A 15,838-nucleotide genomic window follows, 5' to 3' on the forward strand; every position below is an offset into this window, starting at 1 on the left:
GATAACCCGTGAAGTCGCGATAGACGCATATATATACCTATACCGAAATATATGCATATATATAGAGATATAAGAATTATGTGGTTTACGCGTTGTTTATTTTTTTCTAGGGTTTCTTAGAATGTTTTCCTTTATTTACATTTTATACACCTCTCAACTACCGAGTTTTTCCTTTTTAATAAGTAATTAATCAATTCATTCAAACACCATGGTTTTCATAGCTACTAAATGAAAAAAAAAAAGTTGTGGTATAATCGGGGATATATTCGAATCCTATTAGATATTTATAAATATGAGCTACTTGGAGACCAAAAAATCAATAAAATAATCCATTCAAACACCATGATTTTCATAGACACTAAATGGAAAAAACTAAAAGTTGTGATATGATCGGGTATATATTCGAATCCTCTTAAATATTTATAAATATGAGTTACTTGGAGTCCAAGAAACTAATAAAAACATGCGTTATTTACGTGAATATATAACTTATATTATTTTCTCCGCTTTCTAGACTTCAATATCAAACAACAATAATAATTACATTAAAAAAATATATATTTATTGATTGAAATAAAGAGGTCTGAAGAACAAAGAATAATTAAACTATAATTTGTATACATGGTAAATCATTTTTTAAAATGATATTCAATGTAGACGTCATAACACTATTCAATGTAGACGTGCCACACCTCTTACGCGGATATTTGCATTGTTATAAAAAAGATTTGAGAGAGAGAAGGCGACCACGAATTAATACTAAAAAGTCAAAATACAAACATTAAGTATTAGAAACTCACTGTTCCAAAAACTCATCTAACTCAGGAATACGGAGATTGAGTTTGAACTTAGTAGGAGATGTGGAAGATATAGTGATCTTGCCTATGTTGATAAAACAAATATAGAGTCAAAACAATAAAACGAAACGAACATAGAGAATATAAATTAGTATACTAAAAATACCTCCAAAATAATCAATAACGGCCCATCTAAGCACACACACAATGATATCTTGATCACAGCGTCTCCAAGATACATAAAATTTTTTCGCCATCTCACCGAACAATTCACAACTCAAATCAACACCACTAAATTAAAACATGCCACACATATTCAGATGGATAGAATAATTAAAACGACATTATACAGTTTAAAACATTCAGCAGACAGTACCGTTTATCTCTAAGACAGAACGTGACGGTTGAATATGAACCCCATATCTCGGAATCACATATATCATTACATAGACTGCCATATGAAGGAAAAGAATGCTCTCCAGTCAGTAAACCACAGGACGTTCCAGATAGTCTTACATTTAAGACACGACCTATCAAATCTTCATAGACAACAAAAATTAAACAATGTTAACATCAGTAAGATAATAATAACGAAATTCAATAACTAAATCAAAATTAAACACACCAACTAAATAGTCATCATCATGGGCACGATCCAATATCTTTTGAAAATCAACGAAGTCAAAATAGGCATTTTCACATCTACGTGAAGTCTTGTCAATGATAGTTGATGGTAGGAACAATATTTTGTATCTATGAGAAGTCGGTCTACAACTATCCTCACAATCGATAACAGAAAAACGACTGATAATAATCCAACTACCAACATCTATGCGAGACGATGCAACACTGATCTCACCATCACTAACAGTGGCCTGAATTTTTACACCCTGTGAATAAAACAGTCAATTAGACACCGACAAAAATTTAGAATATTTTTGTGTAATAGTACAATAAATACCTGTTCATCCGACAATATGAGCTCCATAGAAGAACGTTTCGAAATTAGCATATGCACCCACGTTTGTAAAACCTTAACAAAGATAGTACAACCATCTTTGGAAGGACTCAAACGTGAAACACACCTACCAAAACACATTGAACCAAGAAAAACTGTATAAGTACACACCGAATCCTGGTGTCCAGATATACTAATATTCTTTTCGATGAGTATATCACTCAGTTCGACGTTTCGCTGATCTTCACTATCATCGTCGATATCAGTCTCATCGTCCAACATAACATCTTCATCATCATTTTCATTATCATCAGTTGAATCGGCATCGTCACCATCTTCATCTTCGTCATCACCGCTATCATCTTCTGAGCTATCACTTGAACCATCAGATTCTTCACAAGTCTCATCGTCGTCAATAAAATCATCCTCAGAATCATATTCATCAGTATCTTCACCCGTCTCTGAATCAGACCCCATATAATCCTCAAAACCATAATCATCATCAGTACCACGACCCGATAAAACTTCGGTATCATCAGAATCACTATCTTCTGCATAGATAAATATATGTAAAAACGGTGTAATTAGTATTCAAAAAAAAAAAACAGTGTTCAAAACAAAAAACAAAGAATTGAAACCATTAGATTCTTTATTCATAACCCAAGCATTCCTCGCAAAATCCCATAGAAAAGTCTTCTGAGCATGATCACTAGTATTAACACGATCAGAACATAAATGCAAAAAACAAACATTAGAACAAACATAAAGACTTAATATACACCATTAACAAAAATATATTACATTAAGAGCAGAAATACCTCTTTTGATAAAAAGCTCGTGATCAAGAATAGATATATGATACGAAGAATCAATGTCTACATAAAAATTGAAAACATTCATAGATTAATATATAATAAGGGTATGCATCTGAAAGGCTAAGATATAGCATTACAAAAGGTAAAAACTGTAAGATTAATAGACAGGACTACCTTCGATAACAGGATTATATGTCCGCAAGGTCCATTCATCGATAGCAGAATCGATAAGTAGCTTGCATGGATAACCTACAAATACAAACAACTACTAATAAGTATTATAAATTGAATGAATAACCTAAAGAGGTTCAACAACCTTTTTTTTGGGTGATATCCACGAAAACGTATGGAGTCACGTAACGATAATCAGTCATGTCTTTGTTATCCATATTCTGACGATGCGATTTCAACACAGACTTTAACCCGCGAGCATAAGCCTGGTTATCAAAACCTATAGTCGTATAAATTTTTAGAATTCATCTAAAAAAATTGAGAGCATACATACTATTATTAAATTTGATAATAGTTATACATATATACCAGAATCGGTAGACAGAACTTCCCAAGTGATGATGACTTTAGATGGATGATCAAAGCTGTACTTAGACGAACACATTGTTAGCTTTGCATGCAAATAGACAAACATGCTGAATCTTTTCTAAAGAGATCAAAAAAGTTAATGCTATTATAAAAACCCTAGCAAAATAATCACAGAACCCTAATAGAAAAACTAATGCGTAAATTATGAGAAGTTTGGTTGAAAACGCTCATATTTATACGTCTAAACAATTTAGGGTTTATTTTCTTGTGATAAATACAAAAATGTAATGATTCCATTCTAGATAATAACAAAGAAATTATGGAATATTCCCTTTTACAAAATATTTAATAAATACAAAATATTTCCAAAAATCGAGTTAAAATAAAATAAAAAACTAATCACAGGATTCGAATCCGTGAACCTTCGATAAATGGACAAAGCACTTAACCAACACAGCTACTATCTCAATCAGCACAAACGACGTATTGGAAGGTATGTATATTTTTTTTTGGGTTTGAAATTTGGGCCAATTTATTCGAGAGAAGAGATTATGGCCCAGACCCTTTTTTCTTAAATTTAAGAAGTTTTCCATTTTCAGAACAACTAATATCGATTTTAATGATTTAAAATTAACTAATTCAACCAATCAAATTATAACAATTATCAACCAATCAAATTATCAAAATTTCATTAATCAAAACAACATCAAAAAGTGTGCGTTAAACCACAGAAGAATTCATTTTGCAAATACTAATATAGATATAACTTTGTTATATTGAATAAAATCATAAGTTTCAAACATAAAACTGCAAATTAGAAAATACGGTGAATTCTTTCCTCAACAATTTTTATCAGTGCTGAACAATTTTGGTGTACTAATTCATACCATAAATTATACTTATTTGAATATCCAACATATGTGCCAGTTATTTTTTGACAGAAACATACATTGACTCAATTTTGTTAGTCAACATGTTACACCATTAATTGTGATGAGTCAGCTGCCACATAAGAGCTCCAATTGGAAAGAAAGAGCTAAGCGATTGCATATAAGAGTACAAATTTTGAAAAAAAAATAAACCAAAACACATCGTTTTGGACATTTTGAGATTCCAAAAAAAAATAATAATAATCAAATGACAACATTTTGGAGAAATTAAGATTCAAAAGAAAAAAAAAATGGATCTCGCTGTGAATTAACGGAAAGAGATAGGTTTTTCTGAGTAAAACTTACTATTTTATTGCTTGATTTACAACATCTACAAAGTGTTGCTTATATAGACAAAGGAAACATTTTAGACCTAAAAAAAGATGAAAGGATCGATTGACAAGTGTTGATCATCTAGCTATTCCTCAGAGATAAGACTGTATTTGTTGAATAGTACTAGAGGTGTGCTTTTCCAAGCTGGTGTTGCAGAAACTCTGTTTTGTACGGTAGTCTTGTCTGATAAAGAAGAAGACCGTTGGCGCGTGGGTTCATTCTTCTTTTGTCTATTCTTGGGCTTGAAACGTACTTGGTCTTGATACAGATCTGATTAGGCCCAAGTCTTTATCTTCTTTGTGCTCTGTTGTTGTTTTATTTTTTTTATAACGTCTAATTTTATTAAATAGTGAAAGGGAAATATACAAATAGTTTACAAGCCACAAAGGTGGAATGTTAAAGCATGAAAATAATACATTTGAAGAATAAACTATTTTCGATAAAATAACAGCAGCTTGATTTTTCTCCCTATTGACATGACCTAATGAACATTCAGGTAGCTTGGCCATCCAGAATCTGATATCTATGAGAATATTTCCCAATTCTGTATGCAACTCCTTACGATTGATGATGTTAGTTAATTCCAAGCTATCTCCCTCAAACCAAACATTCCTCCATCCCAAAGTCCATACCCGTTGTAATACGTAAAGAAAACCTGTAGCTTCTGCTTGTAAAGCTGAGTGCATTTGTTCCAATCGAGTTAATCCAGAATTGATATGTGCTCCCGTATAATCTCTTATTATCCACCCTACACCACTCAGACCATTAGTTGAATCATAACAACTATCAAAGTTGCATTTCAACCAGCCACACGGAGGGGGCTCCCACTTACTACATCGTACCATGGTAATACGGCTTTAAGGTTTGAATATTTGTTTTTCTTGCGCCAATATCCATTCCAATGTTGCTTCCGAGGCTCTAGTTGCATTTTCACTAGGATGTAAATTTCTTCTGTTAAAAAGATACTCATTCCTTGATTTCCATAGAATCCATAGTACCCAGAGAGATTGTATACATTCCTGATCTCCTAGAGAGATTTTGTTATACAAATTACCTGATGGCTGATGCAATACTTGAGTTCCAATGCAACGCCATACGGCTTGGGCATATTGACATTCGAACAAAACATGGTTAATTGTCTCATCTTCTAAGCAACACCTTTGGCAAATTGGATCCACATTCATTGCTCGACTTCTTAATCTGTCATATGTCGGTAGAGCACCTGAAATAGCTTTCCATAGAAAATGTTGTATTTTTGGAAGAATTTTTAGATTCCATACCTGATTTTTTAATTCTATAGAACCCATCGGAGCTTCAATGTCTTCTGCTTCAATATCTAAATGGGTTGCTACCCAATATCCAGATTTAACTGAATAATTTGTATCCTTACAATAAGCCCATATGAAGCTAAGCTATCATTTGACGCAAACCTGGACAGATGAATTCTTCTTGCTAACGCTGCATCCTCCGCGGTTAATACAGAATCCAGCATATCCTCATTCCATTCATTGTGATTTTGGTTTAACAATTAAGAAACCATTAAATTCTCATCACCCTGATTTCCGGTAACTAGTCTAGGAGGTAAGACAGGTAACCAATTATCTCTCCAAACACTAGTTTTCCTTCCGTGACCTATTTGTACTCGTAGACCTTTTTTTTAGCAGTTCCTTGCCTGCTTGTATTGATTTCTAAACATATGAAGGTTGCCAACCACACGACGATAGTAAGAAAGTCGACGTGTTGTAGTATCTTCCTTTGTAAACCCTAGAAATGAGAGATGAGGGTTTTGTTAAAATTTTCCTAACAAAGTTTTATTAAAATTATACAAATTCCTAAAGCCCATTCCACCTTCTGATTTGAGCAAAGTCAGTCGTTTCCATGCGATCCAAGACATTTTCCATTTTCCATTTTCTTTTCCCCACCAAAACTCTGCAAGAAGACCATTAATTTCATCACAGACACCTTTAGGAATAAGAAAACAACTCATAGAATAAACAGGTTTAGCTTGGGAAATTGACTTGATCAATATCTCTTTTCCAGCCAGTGATAAGAACTGGTTATACTATCCTCCCAATTGATCTTTAATCCTTTGTATAGTGAAGTCAAACGCCTCATGTTTTGCTTTTACCAAAATCAAAAAGCCGTTCTTCCTCATCTAGTATCAATTCTCTCTACGAAATTGAATACGTCCCTGGAGATCAGCTACCCGAAACCACACTCGCTCTTGTTAATCCGTATGAATACTTTGCCAAAAAGCCTAGTGCTTTGTCGGTTAAAGGTGTTCGAGAACTCATCAAGCCATCCTCCAATCGAAAAGTCATGGAATATGTCCAGTCCAGCAAATTCTCATCCTGTCAAGTCCCAGCAACCGAAGAAGAGCAATTCATCTCGCTCAACATACCGGAGAACCTTCCTAGGTTATGGCAACAACAAGGGTATACTCACCTACATTTTGGTGTAGTCCGAATCGGTTTGACCTTACATGCTCGAAAAGGTCTACCTGTTGTAGCAAGAATCGCCTTAGTCGATTCAAGACTAAGATCCTACCAACAAGCTTGCATCGGAACAGTCCAAACAACATTAAACGCCGGAACAGTATTCGTGACACTGTTTCCAAACTTTAATGTCTCACTACAAGATCCAAATCTTCTGAAAACACTCAAGGTCCAACTTCAGCTCACCGGAGCTCCTATGCAAGAAAAAAGTGTCGTGGCAACCCTTCATCATCAGATAGTCTATCGAATACAAGATCATGCCTTAGATCTCGTACTACCCTCTTCTGATGAAGCACTTTACCTAGAAGTCACTTCAGCATCTCAAGCACCAAACTCCATCCAGATCCCTCGTCAAATATCTCGCGAAGAGCTGCTCCGCCGATTACCAGAATCATGGATCACTAGCTACGAGAAGCTGCACCAAGCGATTCAAACACCGATTCAATCCTCCGAAGTCAGCTTTCATTCACAAAATGATGGAACAACCGAAATCAAGTTCGAGAAACCAAGATCATCCTCATTCCGCAAACAACTGTTCACTCAATTTGCTATCCAAATTGACGAACGCGAATTCTATAGTCCAGCAAAAGAACAAAATCCCAAACCAATCTCTTTTGGACAAGACGGATCGGTTCTATATCCTTTCAAGGATGAAGACGGACATCAGTTTTTCGATATCTGTTCCTGCTCAGCATGTGAAGAAGCCATGTACGAATCTGATGACGAGATTCGCACAAGGAGAAGAAAGAAAAAAGATCCACTCTACAAAAGATATCTAGAAGGAGATCCCACCGTCGGTCCTCTCGGTGAAGGTAACGGGCGATACGAATTTATAGTCCAATATTCGGAAAAGAAAGATGAAAATCAAATCATGATGATCAACACCGAAGACTTCCCTCCTTCAAGCGACTTTACCAAGGACAACATCGCACATAGCCCGAAAATACTCACTCGAGCAATCAACTCTTCTGGACCAGATCAACTAAGCCAGGGAGAAAAGGTCCTCAACTGGCAAACTGAGAATGCCATCGCTCAAAATCAACTTCTCAAAACAATAAATTACAAGGTTGATCAGCTAACGGAAAATTATATCAAAAGGCAAACTAGCCTTCAGAGCTCAATAACAGAGATCCATGGCCGGCTTAACAATCTTCATCAAGAAATGATGGCTATGGCACAAAACATGATGGTCAATACAGCACAATTCCGTCATAAAGAAGCAGAGACAGCCAGTCTCAAAGCCCAGCTAAAAGATCTTCAAAGAAGCCTCGAGAGTATGATTTACAATCAGAATCCTGCGAGTTCTTATCCTTTTGGTGGAATGCCTACGTACCAAGGCACCTACTCCCCAGGATTTTGATATGTTCATAATTTGCATCATTTAGGTTGCATAAATCACTCCAAATCATGTTTTATTTCATGCATTTTAGGTCCTTAGGGTTTGTTTTAGAACTTAGGAGATGCATTAGGTCCCAATCAGTCTATTGCATGTTTTGAGTGTCTATCAGGTGAATGTGGAGCTGAAAAGATGAATCTAGGAGGTGGAATGGTGAGCAAAGCTTGAAAAAGTGGAAAAATTGGGTCCTGGGAGATTATCGGCCATTCTCGCTGGCCAGGAAGGTTTTACCGGCCATTTCCATGTACCGCGGGAAGCTTTACCGGCCATTTTCATGTACCGCGAATGAAGTGTATCGGCCAAAATCTCCGGGTATGAACGTGTCTCAGAAATCGCCTGTCCGGGGAGCCTTCCGGTCCGATTCAGACGGCGGGTGCTTCATAGAAGTTGGAGAGCATTGCATCACGGTCTCTTAGCAAGTGGAATCGTGGAATTCGGACGCGTGATCAGAGAGATAAGCTTGTCGGAAGGAACCCCAGTCTCGCAGGTATTCCGGACCGAACAGATCAGTCCTAAAGGATGCGAAGGACGGTGCACTTCCAGGCCGATTTAGTTTCCGAGTCCTTCATGAGAACCAGAGACATTTGAGTCTTCTTTCCAGAACGTCCAAGAGCATTCAATTCGGATCTATGAGCAGAAAGATACGGTCTCCGGAATGGACACATGTCTAGACGCCTCTCTCTGGTCGTGTACATGCACTGCAAAGATGTGCCCTCCAGGAAGCCTTACACTTCCCAAGCACCGAAGCTTCCTTCACCAAAGTTGGAGGTAAATGAGTCCTCTGTCTTCTGCAACTGAAATCATTCAATTCGGACGGGTCTCATAGGAGTTACACTCTCCGGAATGTGAAGTGGTCTAAGCTGCTCTGGATGCTGCGAGATGGTCTTGCGACTTGGTTAACCCGCAGGCCTGAAGATGAACGCCTGAATGCTGATGCTGCGAGTTGATATGTGCGGGTAAACTATCACTGGAAGAGGTCTGAGGCTCAAGAGCAAGAGAAATGCTAAGTCCACAATCGTGCGACTTAGGCATGCGAGTTAGCCGCGCCTGGAACTATGCCGCACGATCACTCGCAAATCACTCCGACTTGAGCCTGCGACCTAGGTGCAATAGAGACCAACCCGCACAGTTTGTACATTCCCCAGAAACCGCCTTAGCCCTGCGAGTTGGAGAGGAAGGAGACCAAGCCGCAGCAACACTCGCAAAACACTCCTACTTAGGCGTGCGGCTAAGACAAGGCGATTCATGCTTCACAAGACAAGTCTTCATCTACTGCGACTTAGGTGTGCGACCTGGGACATACTGGACCGACCCGCAGTAATTCCCACTTTATCCATTAAAACCGGGTCAGGACCCGGTTTGTTCCGGGCTGACCCGGTTCGTTTTTTAAGGAAGTATAAATACTTTTTAGGGTTTTTTTGGGAGGGAATTAAGTTTTATTCCCTTTGTCTCTTGCCTCTTTGGTGAAAAGACTCCATTAAGAAGAGAAATATCTTGGATTTGAGTGTTTAATCAAGAGAGTTTAAAGAGATCTGGGTGTTTAAAAGCTGTTTTCTTTTGAATCTATCATCTCCATCTCCATTTCTCATCATTAATCATGCTAATCTACTCAACTTGCAAAGGTTTAAGAGAGATTAGTATGATTAGTGAGTAGTCACCCTAATGAGGTTCTAGATGTGTAGGTTAGGGTGCTAAAGTGTTAGATTAGGAGTGCTTAGGGCTAGATTCATTGATTCATCTCTCTAAACAGCTGTTCTCTATGCTAGATCCTTGATAATCACTTGAGATCTAGATTCTGGGAATTTCATGCACCAAAAGTGTTTGATGAAATTCCTGAAAGAGTTGTGTTAGAGGTTTAAGTAATTTTTCATCATGGGAATGATTTGTTAAATGCTTGAATGATCATTAAGAGCTGTTTGTTAATGCATATTGATTCATGTTTCACAAATGGGAATTTGGTTTGAAAATGGATTAGTATAGGGGTTAATACCTTCATGAGAGGATTAACCTAGATTTGAGTTCTTAATCATTTGAATCATGTCTCATCATTGTCATTAGCATTTCTAGTCTAGCACCAAAGCACCCTAACCAACTATCATGTCTAGAATCTCATGCCTCCATCATATCATATTCACATCCTTTGTCATTGCTTAGTTCTTGATTAGTCATTGTCATTAGTCTTTAAACCTGTTTAAGTTTGTTAGTTGTCATTAGTTAACCAAAACCCAATCTTGTTTGCTTGAATTAAGAACTTGATCATATAGCTTAGTGTCTATCACCACATTCTTGGATTGATTAACCTCTTTGTGCTACTTTGACAAGGGGATTGATAGCCCTGAGACCCTAAAAAGTCTTATCTATCAGATTTCTCTCCGGCTATACGAATCAAAGGCCAAGAACACCGGCCTCCGGATTCCTATCATCTGACGAAGCCTTTACGTCGAGATATGGCATGTCCTCAGCTAGCAAGCCAAAGGCGTCAAAATCAAAACCAAGACGACAGAAGGATTCCGAGTTTATGGTCAATCCTACCAAATGACCAACGCTTACTTCTTCGTCAAGCCATGAATCAGTGGAAGATTCAAAAGGAAAAGGAAAAGAAATTGGTATAATTGAATTCTCTATGGCTAGTCTGTTAGATACTATTGGACAGACTTCTACTTCTCAAACAGCCACGGAGATGCCGCATACACAGCCTTCTCAAATTGCAACACCAATTGCAAATCTCGGTCATTATTCAGAGACTAATTCTAACAGTTCCGAATCAACTTCGGATGAAGAATCTCTCCCAAACCAATTTGCCATAGGAGGCGAAACATCGGCTCCAAAACGAGAACCTGATATTCATGAAATCTATTCAAGCGATGAAGATATGAAGTACAGGCCTCCCAGGCAGCAAGAAATACCAACAAAACCATTTGCCTCTAAAGTCATGGTCTTCACGTTTGATGACATTCCTTTCGAAAAATGGAATGATCGTCTCGATGAAATTCATGCATGGATGAATTCTGAAGCAATCACGTCTCCCTTAGAGCTTGTGATTCAACAGTTTACGGCCCGACTATCTGGAGCACTCAAAGAATGGTGGAATTCACTTGGTGAATACAGACAGCAGCAAGTCTATCAAACGACAATACCGCTACTTCTCGGAGAAATTCATAGAGAATTTATCGGTACACCCACACATTTGAAAGAACAGCTTCAAGAAGAATTCTTTACTGCAAAATGCTGCTCATTGAAGAAAAGAGACCTAGCTAAGCATTTTGAGCGACAGACGCGACGTTATTACGCTCTTAATGGTCTCAACAATCCAAGCCTTAAGCAAGTGCATCTCTCTTCGATTGATGACTACCTCAGTCAACAAACGAAGCTATACATCAGAGATCAAGGCCAGACAGTGGAAGATATTTCCATTGGCCAAATACAGCAATATGTCTTCCGAACACTGGACAAACTCTGCAAGCAAAAGGAGTTTTGGATGGAATTCATGGATAAATCAAAGCAACTATCCAGGATCTGTGCAAGACCAGACCTATCCATCAAATGTTCAAAATCCAAGAAAACATGTTCGTGTGAAGATCGCAGCAAATCACGAAGATTCAAAAAAACGTCTCACAAGCGTTTCAACAAATTCAGACGCAAGCAATTTTTCAGAAAGAAACGAAGCTTCAAGAAAACAACAAAGTGTTTCCTATGTCGCAAAGAAGGCCACTTTGCAAAAAACTGCCCAAACAATTCAAAGATAAAGAAGCAGTACCTAATCAGCTCAATCTCAAAGATCGCACCAGACCTAGATTTCGAGAATCACGATCTGGAATCTGTACTATCCTATGATAGTGATGAACAAGATGCGATATGTGGATACTCGGATTATGACTACTCATCCGACTCCTCCTCCTCAGAAGAAGAAGTCAATAACGACTGCTGTTTCAAAATCACTCGTATGCCGCAAAACGAAGAAATTCAAACACCACATCTGCCAGTTACGATCTTTGATCCATCACAAAAGGAGAAGCCAGTTCATGCAATTGCGTTCATCGACACAGGAGCATATACGACGATAATGAACCCAAAAATTCTCCCGACTTCTATGTGGCTACCATATCAACAAGAATTTCGAGTGGCAAATTTGGGTTCATTGACGGTCAAACTCAAGTCCAAACCGGTGACGATCGAACTTTTCCCAGGCTGTCAAATTACAACAGAAGTGCTTGGATCCTCAGCACCAGGAAAAGATTTGATATTAGGATGGGATTCCTATCACACCCTCAAGAAGAATTTTGACATATCTATTGAGACACGAGGAATGAGATGGAAGGCTTTCTACAAAGCTTTCACAACAATCCCACGTCTATTCACGGTCGAAGGAGTCATAGCTCAAGATTTCGAGAAAATCAAAGAAGAGATCGCAATAGTCTCATGTTCAGACTCTCACACAGACTTCCTTCAAAAATGTGACAAACCGTTATGGCTGAATTCAGAATTCTTCGTCTCTCTACCTTTCAAGGAGAATGTCCATACCACTCCGACAAAAGCAAGTCACGCAGGCATGCCACCAACATTATTGACACAAGCAAATGAAGAATGTGACCAACTAGTAAAACAAGGAGTTGTCTCATCAACAAATTCACCTTGGGCATGTAAAGCATTCTATGTGAACAACCGGGCAGAACAAGCAAGAGGAAAACTCAGACTGGTAATTGATTACAAACCACTGAACCAATATCTACAAGATGTCAAATTTCCTCTACCAAACAAGAAGGCACTCCTTCAACACCTACAAGGAGCCACCATATTCTCCAAGTTTGATTTAAAGTCTGGTTTCTGGCAACTTGGTGTTCATCCTGATGAAAGATACAAAACAGCTTTCTGCCTACCCAACAGACATCTCCAATGGAATGTTCTACCTTTCGGATTAAAGACAGCGCCATCGCTATTTCAGCAAGCGATGCTTCGTATATTTAAGCCTCTTCTCCACACGGCGTTAATATACATCGACGATATTCTGTTATTCTCGACAAGCGAAGAAGAGCATATTCGGTCTCTCCGACAATTTCAAGGCATAGTTGAAGAATATGGAATTATGCTCTCGGCCCGAAAAATGATAATAGCCCAGCCCAACATCGACTTCCTTGGAATGCAAATCACAGAAGGAAGATTCACACCGCAAGCCCATTTAGCTACAGCACTCCTCGATTTCCCCGACGAAAATCTCACGCGGAGACAAGTTCAACAATTCCTTGGGGTAATTAATTACATCAGCGACTTTATTCCACAACTTTTGCAAATAACTAGACCACTCCAGAAGATGTTGACAAAGAATCCACCCACGTGGGCTACCAAACAAACCGAAGCAGTCAAAAGCCTAAAAAGGGAGATACAGAAGCTACCACCTTTAAAGATTCCCTCTACAGGCCTACGAATACTACAGACTGACGCAAGTGACAAATATTGGGGAGCCATTTTATTCGAAAAAATAAATGGTAAACGTCAAATCTGTGGATACAAAAGCGGACGCTTTAAAGATTCCGAGATGCATTATCACTCTACATTCAAAGAAATCCTAGCGGTCAAGAAGGCTATCGAGAAATTCGAGTTTCATCTGATAGGACATAAATTTCGCATCGAAATGGATATGTCTTCTTTCCCAAAGATGTTACAATTCAAGCAGAAGATGGTCCCACATCAACAATTATTGCGCTGGAGCGAATGGTTTTCGAAGTACGACTTCGAATCCTTCTATTTAAAGGGTGCAAAGAACACTATTGCCGACATGCTCAGCCGAAACCCTCCTAAAGAAGTTCATATGATGGCATATGCCTCAGCTTCCACAAGTTCAGAAATCAATACTATGACTTCGACGCAAACATGCCTCTCGACGCTCACCAGCTCATCGACAAGAGGACTTTACATGAGCATCTTCGACACAGGATTTTCAAATACCAATCCATCATCCTGTCCAAATACGAAATCAACTGCCACTTCATTGCACCAATGGGTATTCACCCTGATCACCCGTTCGCACATCTCTACAGGATCGAGAATACATCAATACCGGAAGAAGTTCTGTGTTTCCTCTGGTACCTCTGCTCAGTCTACACCATCGGAATCACCTTTGATATCCAATGGCTTTACCAGCACGTCAACGCTGTACAAAACCGAAGAAATTGCTTCTCCACATTCTTGACATGGTTCACACCACTGATTGTTTGGAGCGGGAAACTACAAAAATCGGCAAAAGCAACAGGCCTACCATTCAAGAAACTAAAGAGACAAGGAGGTCTCAATCCGTTCTTCAATCCTCACACGATCTACTTCTTCCATCGTCCTGTTCAGATCAACTCCAAATCCAGCAAAATTCATGCATTACCCACTCTTATCCATCACAATGACTATCATAGAGGAGTTCGTCCAGATTTCAACCTCAATGACGTTAAAGCCTACGAAGACTTTCAAACACATGCATTCCGTCTCAACAATGCCAGACAGACCTTCCCAATTCCTTTCATTCCAAACTGGTCGTACTATCCGATCGATTACCAGATGAGTCTAGACGAAGACGTTATGTTTTCCATGTCTAAACGAAACATAGAAGACATACCAGTTACTAAGGAGATCAAGAAGGAGAAGGAACCAATGTCCCAAGACTGTCCACCAGAATATTTTCAGGACGCTCAGCTACCGGATTACGCGATGAATATCGATGAAATTGGAAAAATGTTCAACATTGAAATCAATGAAGAGTCACAGACTGACTACGAAGAGCCTACACCAGAATATGAGTGCACAGGAGAATACTATGGATGCTGCGACAAACATATCATCGAGTTCGAGATCGATCACTAAAGTACTTATCTTTAAGGTACTTAATTATGTTTAATTATGAGTGTGCTTAAAACCATGTAATGTAAATAATGATGTAAGTGTGATGTATGCGATGATGTAATCGCATAAGTGATGTAAGCGCTTATGTCAGCGCGCACTATCTCCCACCTATAAATATGTGTGCACCCCCTTGTAAGAAATCATCTCAGATTTTCTAATAAAACCTCTCTCTAGAATTCTCTCTCTAGAATGAGTTTCTAAATACTCTCTAGTTTTCCAGACTTCTCGACATCTTCATAAGCCTTGATTTCTTTCTTTCATTCATGAGTTGCGATCTGCTCCTCTTCTCTAGTTGAGTCTAGTGGTCTGTCAATACGATGGTCAAAAGACAGTCGTGGGTTGAGAATTCCTAACAGTGGTTGAGCACTTAGAGGCCGGAAGTGCCCGTTAAGCTCCCTTTACTTGGAACTGACCCTCGTCTGTCAAACCGATCTAGTCAATACGACATTCCCCGAGCCTTAACTTAGTCAATACGACATTCCGCGACCCTCGTATAGTCTATTATGGTATCAGAGCCTCGACTCATGTTATGATTGAATGAATCATTGTTTATGAATGATTGTTGTGAATGTTCTGGAAAACGTTCCCTTCATCATGTCTATTTCGAACCCAAATCCTCCAACCATCGATTCTACGTTTGCAATTTCCACTTTACCAAAATCAAAAAGCCGTCTCCTCATCTAGTATCAT

Source organism: Eutrema salsugineum, unplaced genomic scaffold, assembly GCF_000478725.1.
Source record: "Eutrema salsugineum unplaced genomic scaffold, Eutsalg1_0 scaffold_4, whole genome shotgun sequence".
NCBI classification, from domain to species: domain Eukaryota; kingdom Viridiplantae; phylum Streptophyta; class Magnoliopsida; order Brassicales; family Brassicaceae; genus Eutrema; species Eutrema salsugineum.